Here is a 9831-nt window from a genome sequence, read left to right on the forward strand (position 1 = left end):
GCCCGAACTCGCTCCCCGGAGCTGCGCGTCCGCCAGGCCGCGCGGAGCTGCTCGGCGGCGCACCCTGCGCGTCAGAGCTTCTTTGAGGCTTAAGTAGAACGCTAGAGTGCTTTTCCCGAGCACGTCCAGGCAGGTCACCTGAGGACACTCGCTGGAAAATAGTTAGTTTGCTCGCGCATCCGCCAACAAGGGACGTGCCCTAATTGTGCGATTGGAATGAAAGATGAATACAATTTGAATAATTTTCTCCTGTGCAGTAGGAAGCTGTTTTTCATTTACTCATGGTTATGTCCCCAGGACGTAGCGAAGGGCTGTGTATGGTCCAGGCACAGAAAGGTTTGCTCCATTAGTGAGTTAATTAGTAATTAAATTGGAGGCCGAGAATGCACTGGAAGCCAGTTTTAGGGGTGTTTTCATTTTTTGACAAGTACTCACGGACCCCTCTGCATGTGTCAGACACTGTGGGTGCTGGGGGTCCCGAGGGAGAGAACGAGCTATGTATTCTCTAACAGGAGAGACAATGAAATAGTTCTGTGTGATAAGTGATGGGTTCGGAACGCATGACCTCAAAACACTGGATCTCGAGCATACTGAATAGGTGGAACTGAGGGAGTTGGGAAAAAACAGCAGAAGCAAGACATCACTCTGACGCTCCCCCTCACCTAAAAAACAGGTCATAAACTCCTCAGGTGAGAGGTCCCTCCCCACACCTGGAGGGAAGGAGCGTCCTTCTCTTTGAAGATAAAGGGGGAAGAAGAAGAGCCCTGATAGACAGCCTTGCTCCTTGCCCCAGTCTACATGCCCCTATCTCTGCCCAGCCGCTCCCAGTCTCTGCTTGTTTCATCAGCCTCTCCTGGAAATACACAGCTCCCTTTCTTTGGGGTTTCATTTCCTTTACAAAGGCTCCAGAGTCACATAAACCTTATATTGAATAGAGTTAAGTCTTTGGTCCATTTTGTGTTTGTTGCTGTCATTTTCAGGACCCGTCCAGGGACCCTAAAGGGGCAGAAGTGGGTATGAAGGAAAAGTTGCCAACAGAAAAATTGCAAAGTGACACCTCAGTAGGGTCATTATGGAAGGGACTTCATCCTGGTCCAGGGGCTGGGAAGCCGTCCCTGTGGAAAACTGCCAAGTGACAACTCACAGGATGGACAGGTTCCCTCGATGGACAGACAGGGCTTAGAAGACTGTGACAGGGCAGGTGGAAGGAACAGCACCAGCCGCTCAGGGACCCTGGGAGCATGTCCCCTGGGAGGAAAAGCGTCCTGCAGGGCTGGGTGAGAAGAGCAGTGAGGCTACACTGGAGAAACAGGCTAGGGCTAGCTCAGGCACAGACAGGTGCGCCCCAGCAAGGGTTGATTTTTGCTAGAAGGTCTTGGTGGCTCACTCTGGAAGGGGGACTGCTGAGGTTTGCTTCCTGTCCCCCTGCTCCTCCTTCTGGCGGTATGGTCAGACACCAGAGGTTTTACCGGCTTCCTTTTCTCTTCGGCGTACAACACAAGGAAGCTGCTACTTTGGGCAAACTCCTGAAGATAGAGCTCTCAGCTCTTTGAAATTAGTGTCATTCATTCCTTAACCATTATAACAAGAAACAGAAATGAGAAGGCTAAAGGGAGACAGAGAAGCCAAGTGCCCAAATCAGAGGTATTTGATCAGTCAAAAGTCTGTGCTCCAGGAAGCCAGGAGTATTGATGAAAAAGAACTTTGGAAATGGAAAATCAACTGGTACCTTTCAGAGATTTTCAGAAAGGTCAAAACAAGGAATAGAAGCACCCTTTGAAAGCCTCTTCTTAATAGACCTGCATTATGAAAGAGGTAGGAGATTAAACTTGGCTGCTTTGATAAAAACATACATAGAATCAACCAGAAAAGAATTTCTCCTAAATATGCCATCAAGTCCCCTTCAAGAAAAGACATGCAGCTGCTTGTCGACCGAGGTGGTTGGTTGGGTGTTTATCCTCCCAACACCCTGTGTGGCCAATTAGGAGCAGTACTGGCTGGTACCTTTAGATTCCAGCCAGCGGGTCTCTCTCTCTCTCTTTTTTCCCTCCTTCCCCATTATAAAGCCTTTTGCCAACACAGAGGACCCAGCGTCAGAAACACTGATGCAATGAGACGCTAATATCAGATTGCATCATATGATCTGAGGTGCGGTGCCCCGAAACTGGTTTTTCTTGTGCTCATGCTCCAGTAGAAAAGCACTTGGGGTAGAACACCCCAGAACTGGCCCTACTTGTCAGTTGACAGAAGTAATTTTTGCCTCAACAGATCTCGGGTCCACAGCGCTCCTAGGGAAAGCCAGGTGGCTTCCCGGCTGACATGGTTACAGCAGACGTTCGTCATTCACCTGATGTGTGTTCTGTGCTGCTTATGTAAGAAATGTTGCCTAAGGAGGGCACCTCCCAGGGAAGCTGGAAACAACACTTCCACTCTGCGTTAAGTCTCTCTTTAACTGAATTGTGTCTTCCTTTAATTGAGCGACATCTCTGAGCACAAACTGGTTTGGTGCAAAACCAGAAAAAGAGAAGGGAAAGAAAAGCCCTGAGGTTTCCCAGATGGGCACTGGGCTAAGCCCTTCACAGGCAGCATTGTGGAAAGGTGGCTTCCAGCTGCTCCCCCCTCCCCTGACCCCCTTCCCACCCACAACAGCCTATATGTGGCCTTTTCTGATCTGTGAGGCCGGCAGCGGTCAAGTTCAATCGGCTGCCTCGGTGAGGTTCCTCCCAGCCATGTCCCACTTGGGCACAGACAGCCACAGCTCCGGTGGGAAGGTTCCCAGTCTGGTCCGGTGTTGAGGCAAAAATGATCACTGATCATAAGGCTGGTCGGTGGTCTGTCTGGTTAGGATTCTGACAGGAGGCTGGCTCTCTGTTCTCCAACAGGGTAGCCCCCTCCCGGGTGGCTGTCGAGCACTGGAAATGTGGCCAGCAGCATTCTGGTGTCGGTCACTGTCCCTGGGCTCAAAGTCAGCGCGTGAGAGAGTGTAAGAGCACCTCATGGATCATTTCAGTCGATTTAGCCCGTGTTGAAATGTAAGATTTTTGATGGGTGATGTTAATGTGCATTCAAGTTAACACCACCTGTTTCCTTTCTACTTTTTTCAAAGTGGCTACCATCAAGTATATCAAAGGACACTTAAAATGGGGGTGCTCCTTGTTTATTTCCATTGGACAGCACAATCTGCACCATCAGGGCTGGGAAGTCAGGTATTTGTTCTGATCCAACAGTTTCTGTCTCTGTTCTCCATCTGGAAAATGGCAAGAGTCTGGGTGGAATTTCTCTGGACTGAAGGTTCTCTGATCCTGGGCCCCCCCTGGAGGTGCAAGGGTTAAAGCAGAGCACCACAAAGCCAGCCGCAGCCACATCAACAGAGTTCAAACCTCAGCCAGGGAGCTGACCCACGTGTCCCCGCAGACCTCTCCTGACCGGCCCGCTGCTCCCCTCAGCAGAGGACTTCGTCAGTCTGCCTGTTCTGATCCCCACTCTGTCTCTGGTGAAGCCTCTCTCTGCCCCTGTACCCCAGTTCTGTATACATAAATCAGTAAACATCAAAAAAAAATTTCTCTGATCCTGAGAACAGTGGTCAGTGGAGATCCCTGTCATCATTTGGGGGAGGAAAAATGTTTTCTGGAAGGGGAAGATATGATAATCCTATTCCTGCCAGCGAACCAGGCAATTTTAGAATCCAGAGTCTTTAAATATTAACACTGGCCTTTTAAGCCCCCTAACTCAGCAAGTCACTCCTGGGTTTATCCCTCCCAAGCCCAGGGCTGCTGGGCATACAGTTCGCTGCCGAGATGTGTTTGTTGTGCTTTGTAGTATCCAGATGAAGGAGCCCGGAGAAGCTCTGAGACCACCAAAGTCCACATAGTTGTCTGGTAGGAGAGCCGGAAGGCCCCAGTTCTCTCCAACCCGTTCAGAAAATGCTTGCTCTGGCGCCTGAAGCAGCAGCAGCAACACTGCTTGAGTGTTTGTTAGAAATACAAAACCTCAGACCTCATCTTGGACCCGCTGAATCTGAATCTGCATTTTTTTTTTTTAAAGATTTATTTATTTGTGCATACAGAGCTGGGGTACAGGCCAGAGGCTCAGGGGCGGCGAGAGGATTCACCAGAGACAGAGTGGGGAGCAGAACAGGCAGATCTACGAGGTACACTGCTGAGGGGAGCGGCGGGCGGGTCAGGAGAGGTCTGCCGCGCCATGTGGTCACCTCCGGGGCAGGCAGGAAGCGGAAAAGGCGGGAATCGAACTCATGCGGAAGTGGCTTTAGCTTCTCAGTGCTGCGCTTTAACCCGCTGCGCCACCAGGGAGGGCCTGAATCTGCATTTTTAACAAGACCACTCAGGTGATGTTGCTGTAAATTGAAGGCTGAAAAATGCCCCTGAAAGTCAGAAGTCTTTTCTCTTTTCTCAGTCATGCTGACCATGCCTTATGGCCACCATTCATGACCCAGGAAAATAAGATCCGAATCAGTTTTACCCATGGCCACAGGCTTGCTTATAACCACCAGGGCTTGCTTGTAACCACCAGGCTCTTTCTGACTCTGCAAACCTGTTCGTGTGTTTGCTATTTGCTTCACCTTGTGTCCCTGGTCTGTGACAGGGACAATGTATAAAATGGGTCTCTAAGCAATAGCGCGCTAACTGTTTTTAAAGACTGTCCCTCATCCAAGCTTGCAAATACAAGCCCTCTTCAGCAGAGTCCATTTGCCCAGCAATGGGCAGCATGGATTTTGGCTTTGAGACCAGAGACAGAGATGGACAGACTGATGAATTGCAGGCTGACAGATGTTTGCCCAGTGTGGTGTGTCACGGGGCCCAGTGGCTGGCTGAAGTCAAGAAGCAGAGTTTGAATGGACAAGAACAAGCAAAGCTGTGGACTTAGCTGCAGAATTAGGTCACGTACCTGGAAGTTTAGTGAAGTGAGAAGGATGCAGCCTGCCTGGTGGACCACGTGGCCTGGGGACTGAGAACTCCACATCAGGTCTTGTCATGTCCTATAAAACCATGAGGACCCTTTGGAACAGACAGAACCAACCACCTGGATGGTCAGATTTCACCTCCATTAAATGGACGTGTTTGAGGGATGAAGCAAAGGGCTATTTAAGGGTTGTTTTTTTTTTAAGATTTATTTATTTATGCATACAGAGCTGGGGTACAGGCCAGAGATGCGGAGGGTGAGAGGCTTCACCAAAGACAGAGCGGGGAGCAGAACAGGCAGATCGATGAAGTACACTGCTGAGGGGAGCAGCGAGCAGGTCAGGAGAGGTCTGCCATGCCCTGGGGTCACCTCTGGGGCGGGGATGGGGCTGGGATCAAACTCATGCTGAAGTGACTTTAGCTTCTTAGTGCTGTAGTTTAACCCGCTGCGCCACCAGAGAGGGCTGCAAAGGGCTATTTAAACTGAACCAAGCAGCACAGGCATTTATTAAGCACTTACTGTATGCCTGATATCGTGCTGTGTGCAGAAAAGCTTATCTGCTCTTCCAGAATTCCGTAGAGACTGCTGGCTCCTGTGTTTGTGTGTCAGGCTGCCCAAAAAGGGCTGAGGATGTGGGAGCAGGGGCTTAAACCAAAATCTATTCTCTCACCATTTTGGAGGCCACTCATCCAAGGTCAAGGTGTGAGAGGGTTGGTTTCTTCATGTCAGGCTCTCCGTCTGATCTCTCCTTGATTTGCAGACGGTCATCTTCCTAGCTTGTCACATGGTGTCATCCCTCTGGCCCTGAATGCGTCCCAACCTCGTCTTACAAGAATGTAACTGTGATTAAACAGTGAATTGCTCTCAGACCCTAGAGCACAAAACAAACAAAAACTTACCTTTCTCTTTGAGTCTGGTAGTGACAGATGCAGTTTATCTGCAGAAGCCACAGCCTGAGCAAGCTGAAGTGACTCACCCTGAGCTGACCTCTGGCTGGCTGCAGCCAAGAAGCTTCACCTACAGAGGAGGGTGCTATTCAGAGGTGAGCCCCCCTCCCAGCAGAAATTTAAAATCCAGTCATCTGCAGAAAAGCCTCCTGATACTTCTCCATGTATGCACTGCCCTGTGACTAGACAATGAACTTCATCCAAGTCCACGTTGATTTGCCCCAACACACCCCTTAGCCAGTTAAATTTAGCCCATCTGATCTCACCCCAATCTCCAAAACCTATATAACTTCATTCCCTTTCTGAACTGGAGCGGCAGGTTGGAGTTTACCTCTTGCCTCCTGGCCAATCAATTAACAAAGCGTCTTTCTTTGCCTAACACCTGGCATCATGGGACTGACCTCTGTGTTTAGCTTCTCCGCGCGCTGGGGATTGAGCTCACTGTTCGGGAATAAGGGCACCAGCCACATTGGGTAATGTGGGACCCACCTCTGTGGCCTCATTTTAACTTAATTACCCCTCAGAGTCCCTGTCCAAATACAGTCAAAAATTCTGCAGCACTTGAGGTTAAGAATTCAGCGTTTGAATTCGGAGGAGGCAATAATTCATCCTGCAATCGGCCCATTTTGCAGATGAGGAAGATGAGGTTCAGAGAAGCCAGCTTACCTGGTGCTGGGCTCACAGGTCCACAAGTGGTGAAGCCAGAATTTCAACCTAAGCCCCCACCTGCCAGAATTTTCTTTCTTGCATGTCAAACAGATGTAGCATAGGATCGGGGCAGAAAAGCCTAGGATGTCAGGTAGAGATAGGAGCAGCTGCTGGACAGAAGGAGAAAGGGAAGGGAAATGGGGAGGGGAGAGAGGGGGGACCAACTCAAGACTCTGGGTGCAGCAGGCAGTGGGATCCCCATAAATACAAAGCTTGCAGGGGTGGTGATCCCCTCTCCCTCCCACTGACCTGCCCAGGGCTTAGTTTCTGGGCTCACAAGTGGGATGGACACTTGGTGCCACTCCAGCCTCCAGAGGAGGCACATGGATGAGGCTGGGAGAAGGCAAGGCAGCATGCTCTTGTGTCCTCTTCAAGGAAGTCGTCTATTCAGATGCCCACTCGGCCACCTCTTCGTGTCCCAAGTCCCCCTGCCATGCAGTGAATGGACGCCTTCACTGAGAACCTGCTGGTGAATGGACAGTGACTTAGTGTTTTTGACTATTCATGAGGGTTCAGTAGGAAGTAAAAGAAAGAAAATGTAAGGATTGATGGTACATTTTCCCCACAGTTCTTGTGTATTTTCAGAGGGTAACATGGATTGTCGCCACCTTCAGGGGTTCCGCCCAAACCTGCGGTTACAGCCCCTCTTCCCCACACCTTCCTGCATTTTCTTCAATACTCCTTCTTCCTGGGACCCCTGCTTTCCATACCTGAACTTGCTCTTGCTACAGGAGTCTCTGGCTTCTGAGGCTAGAAACAGAGAGGGTTTCTTTGGCTTGAGTAGCAGTCCCTCGATTGAGTCTAAATTCTGAGTCTCGAGCTGAGGAACCGTCCGACAACACAACCTCCATTGCAGGCAGCAGTGACGTTGGGCACGAAGCCGGGCAGTGCCAGGCCCCAGCTTCTACTCCACAGAGGCATGGAGTTCACAAGCCTCAGCTTTTTTTTTGCACTCAGCAATTCGGGCAGCGGGAATAGCACGTGCAAAGGTCCTGCGGTGGGAAAAACATTCTGTTCTTTGGGCAAAGTACAGAAGGAGAATGACTATAGACCAAGGGCTCCTGAGGTGTCAGCTCTGTGAGGAAGAGGAAGGTCTGTGCACCCTCAGACCCATACATCCACACTCCGTAAACTCAGATGCAGACACGCTCCTCACACTCTGTTGACATGCGTCACGCCCTCTGCACACGCAGGAACATGTTCCACAGATGCTTCCCTGTGGTCCTGGTCTCTGGACACAGTTTGGCTCTCATGCCTCACCGGTGTGTGCTGAGCGCCTGGAGATGGTTTTAGCTGGCACGCAGATGAACGTTTAAAAACTTCTGCTTGCTACATATTTATTTCAGTGCATATTAGAACTATGTGGGTTATGTGAATAGCAATCAAAGCCAAGCTTTCAATCACCAACAATACAGTCTCCTTTTAAACATGACTCGTGTCAGTACAAAATAGGTATTTATTTAAAGCAAGCTATTCACTGGTGTTTAATGGAGGTTTTGAAAAAAAATATGGAAGGCAGTTCACAAAGCTTGGCGTGAGCGGCCGGGATTCGCTGCTCTCTAACACCCTCAGTCTCCTCAGTCTCCTGTTCTCCTCAGTCTATGAGGGAACAGGGATTCCGTCTAGGAAAATCCACGGAGGGACCTCAGGTCATGGACAAGAACGAGAGCCTGTTTCAGAGTACTGCTTGGATCACACAGGTCTGGACCCATTTCCTGGAAAACTGGCTCTGAGCGTGTGACCAGGTGTGTGCCCCCTCATCCATCAAACACCAACGTGACGACGGGGCTCAGGGAGTAGGAAGTTGGCACCGAGGAGGATGAGGGTTCAGGAGATAGCCTGGTGCTTCCTGCTGTGTCTCGTGTGCGTCTGTGCGAACTGCAGTCATTTCTACCTCCAGTAGGGAGCTCTGCAAAGTATCATTTTCTAAGAGGAGGAATCCAGTCCCACCCTTGAGGAATGAGTGCAGGCAGACCTGAGTGGCAGAGCCCCCAGGGAGCAGGCAGAGGAGGGCCTGGGTTGGCTCCTGCAGCCAGGAGCCTCTCTGACAAGCACTCATTACTTTTTATCTTCCGGGGAGTTTCAATAACTGTTATTATGCACACGTTTTTCAAAAGAGTGTGTTTATTACCAAACCTTGCCAAATTGCCTGAGACTTGGGCTGGTTCCCCCTCCCGGCCTTAGCGGGAAGGAAGGAATTTGGTCAGGCAGAGAAACCTTTTCCTCCCACACGTCATTGCCTAACGCTCTGTGTCCAAAAGGCAGCGAGGACCTCTGTGTGACCAGCCTGGTAGGCAGGGGGTTTCCCAATGACTCATGCCGCAGTGGGGAGCACAGGTGGCCCCAAGAATGCGCACAGGGCCCTTCCAGGGGGGCTGAAGGATGGGCTGGAGACAGCCTGTGGGGGAAGGTGGAGCTCAGAGACTCTGGAACTGACCTGCCTGGTTCAAATGCAACTTGCTGTGTGAGTTTGGACAAGATAAGCGGCCTCTCTGTGCCTTGCTTCCCGCCTCTGTAGCTGGGGACAAAGACAACAGAATCTCCCAGTCTCATTCTGTGGCCTGGGTGAGCTGTTTTAGAGCCAAGCTGTGCCCTGCACGCAGGAAGTGCTACTGGGTTGCTGTTGTCTTAGGCTTTGGGGTAAGGGAGAGGCAGCCCACATCCACAGACCCCTGAAGGACCCCAACTCCAAGGTCACGGTCTCCGGCTGTGTGGCCTTGGGCCACTACTGCACCCTCAGGCCAGCAGTTTTCTCGTGACTATCAGGGCACCACGTTGCAGGAGCAGATGACTCCTCTGAGGCGTTGGGTCACCTTGGGCAAAGCGCCTCCTGCACCCAGCATCCACCACTGAAAGTACAAAGAGGGCAGAACCTCATTAGCGGCCTCCCAGGGAGGCTTCCTCAGAGGTGCCTGGGCCTCGGCAAACCCCATTCCCACATCAATCAGAGCCTATTCCTTTAAAAAATAATTGCAAACATCTGGCAGGTCCTTAACCACTTGCCAGGTACTTTACAAGTAGGAATACAGTTCTTAGTTAACCCTTACAAGCCCCTGAGGTCTGTTGCGTATAACAGAGGAAACAGAGCCCAGAGCAGTGAGGGAAACTGCCTGTGGGCACACAGCAAGTTCACAGTGGATTTGAACCCTAATTGCAGTGACTTCTTTGCCTAAGGTCTGAGTTTTTGCTTTTTTTTCTTACAAAAAAAAAAAAAAGATTTATTTATTTATGCATACAGGCCAGAGGAGCAGGGGTG

Source organism: Condylura cristata, unplaced genomic scaffold (assembly GCF_000260355.1).
Source record: "Condylura cristata isolate star-nosed mole 26May11 unplaced genomic scaffold, ConCri1.0 scaffold00008, whole genome shotgun sequence".
NCBI lineage: Eukaryota > Metazoa > Chordata > Mammalia > Eulipotyphla > Talpidae > Condylura > Condylura cristata.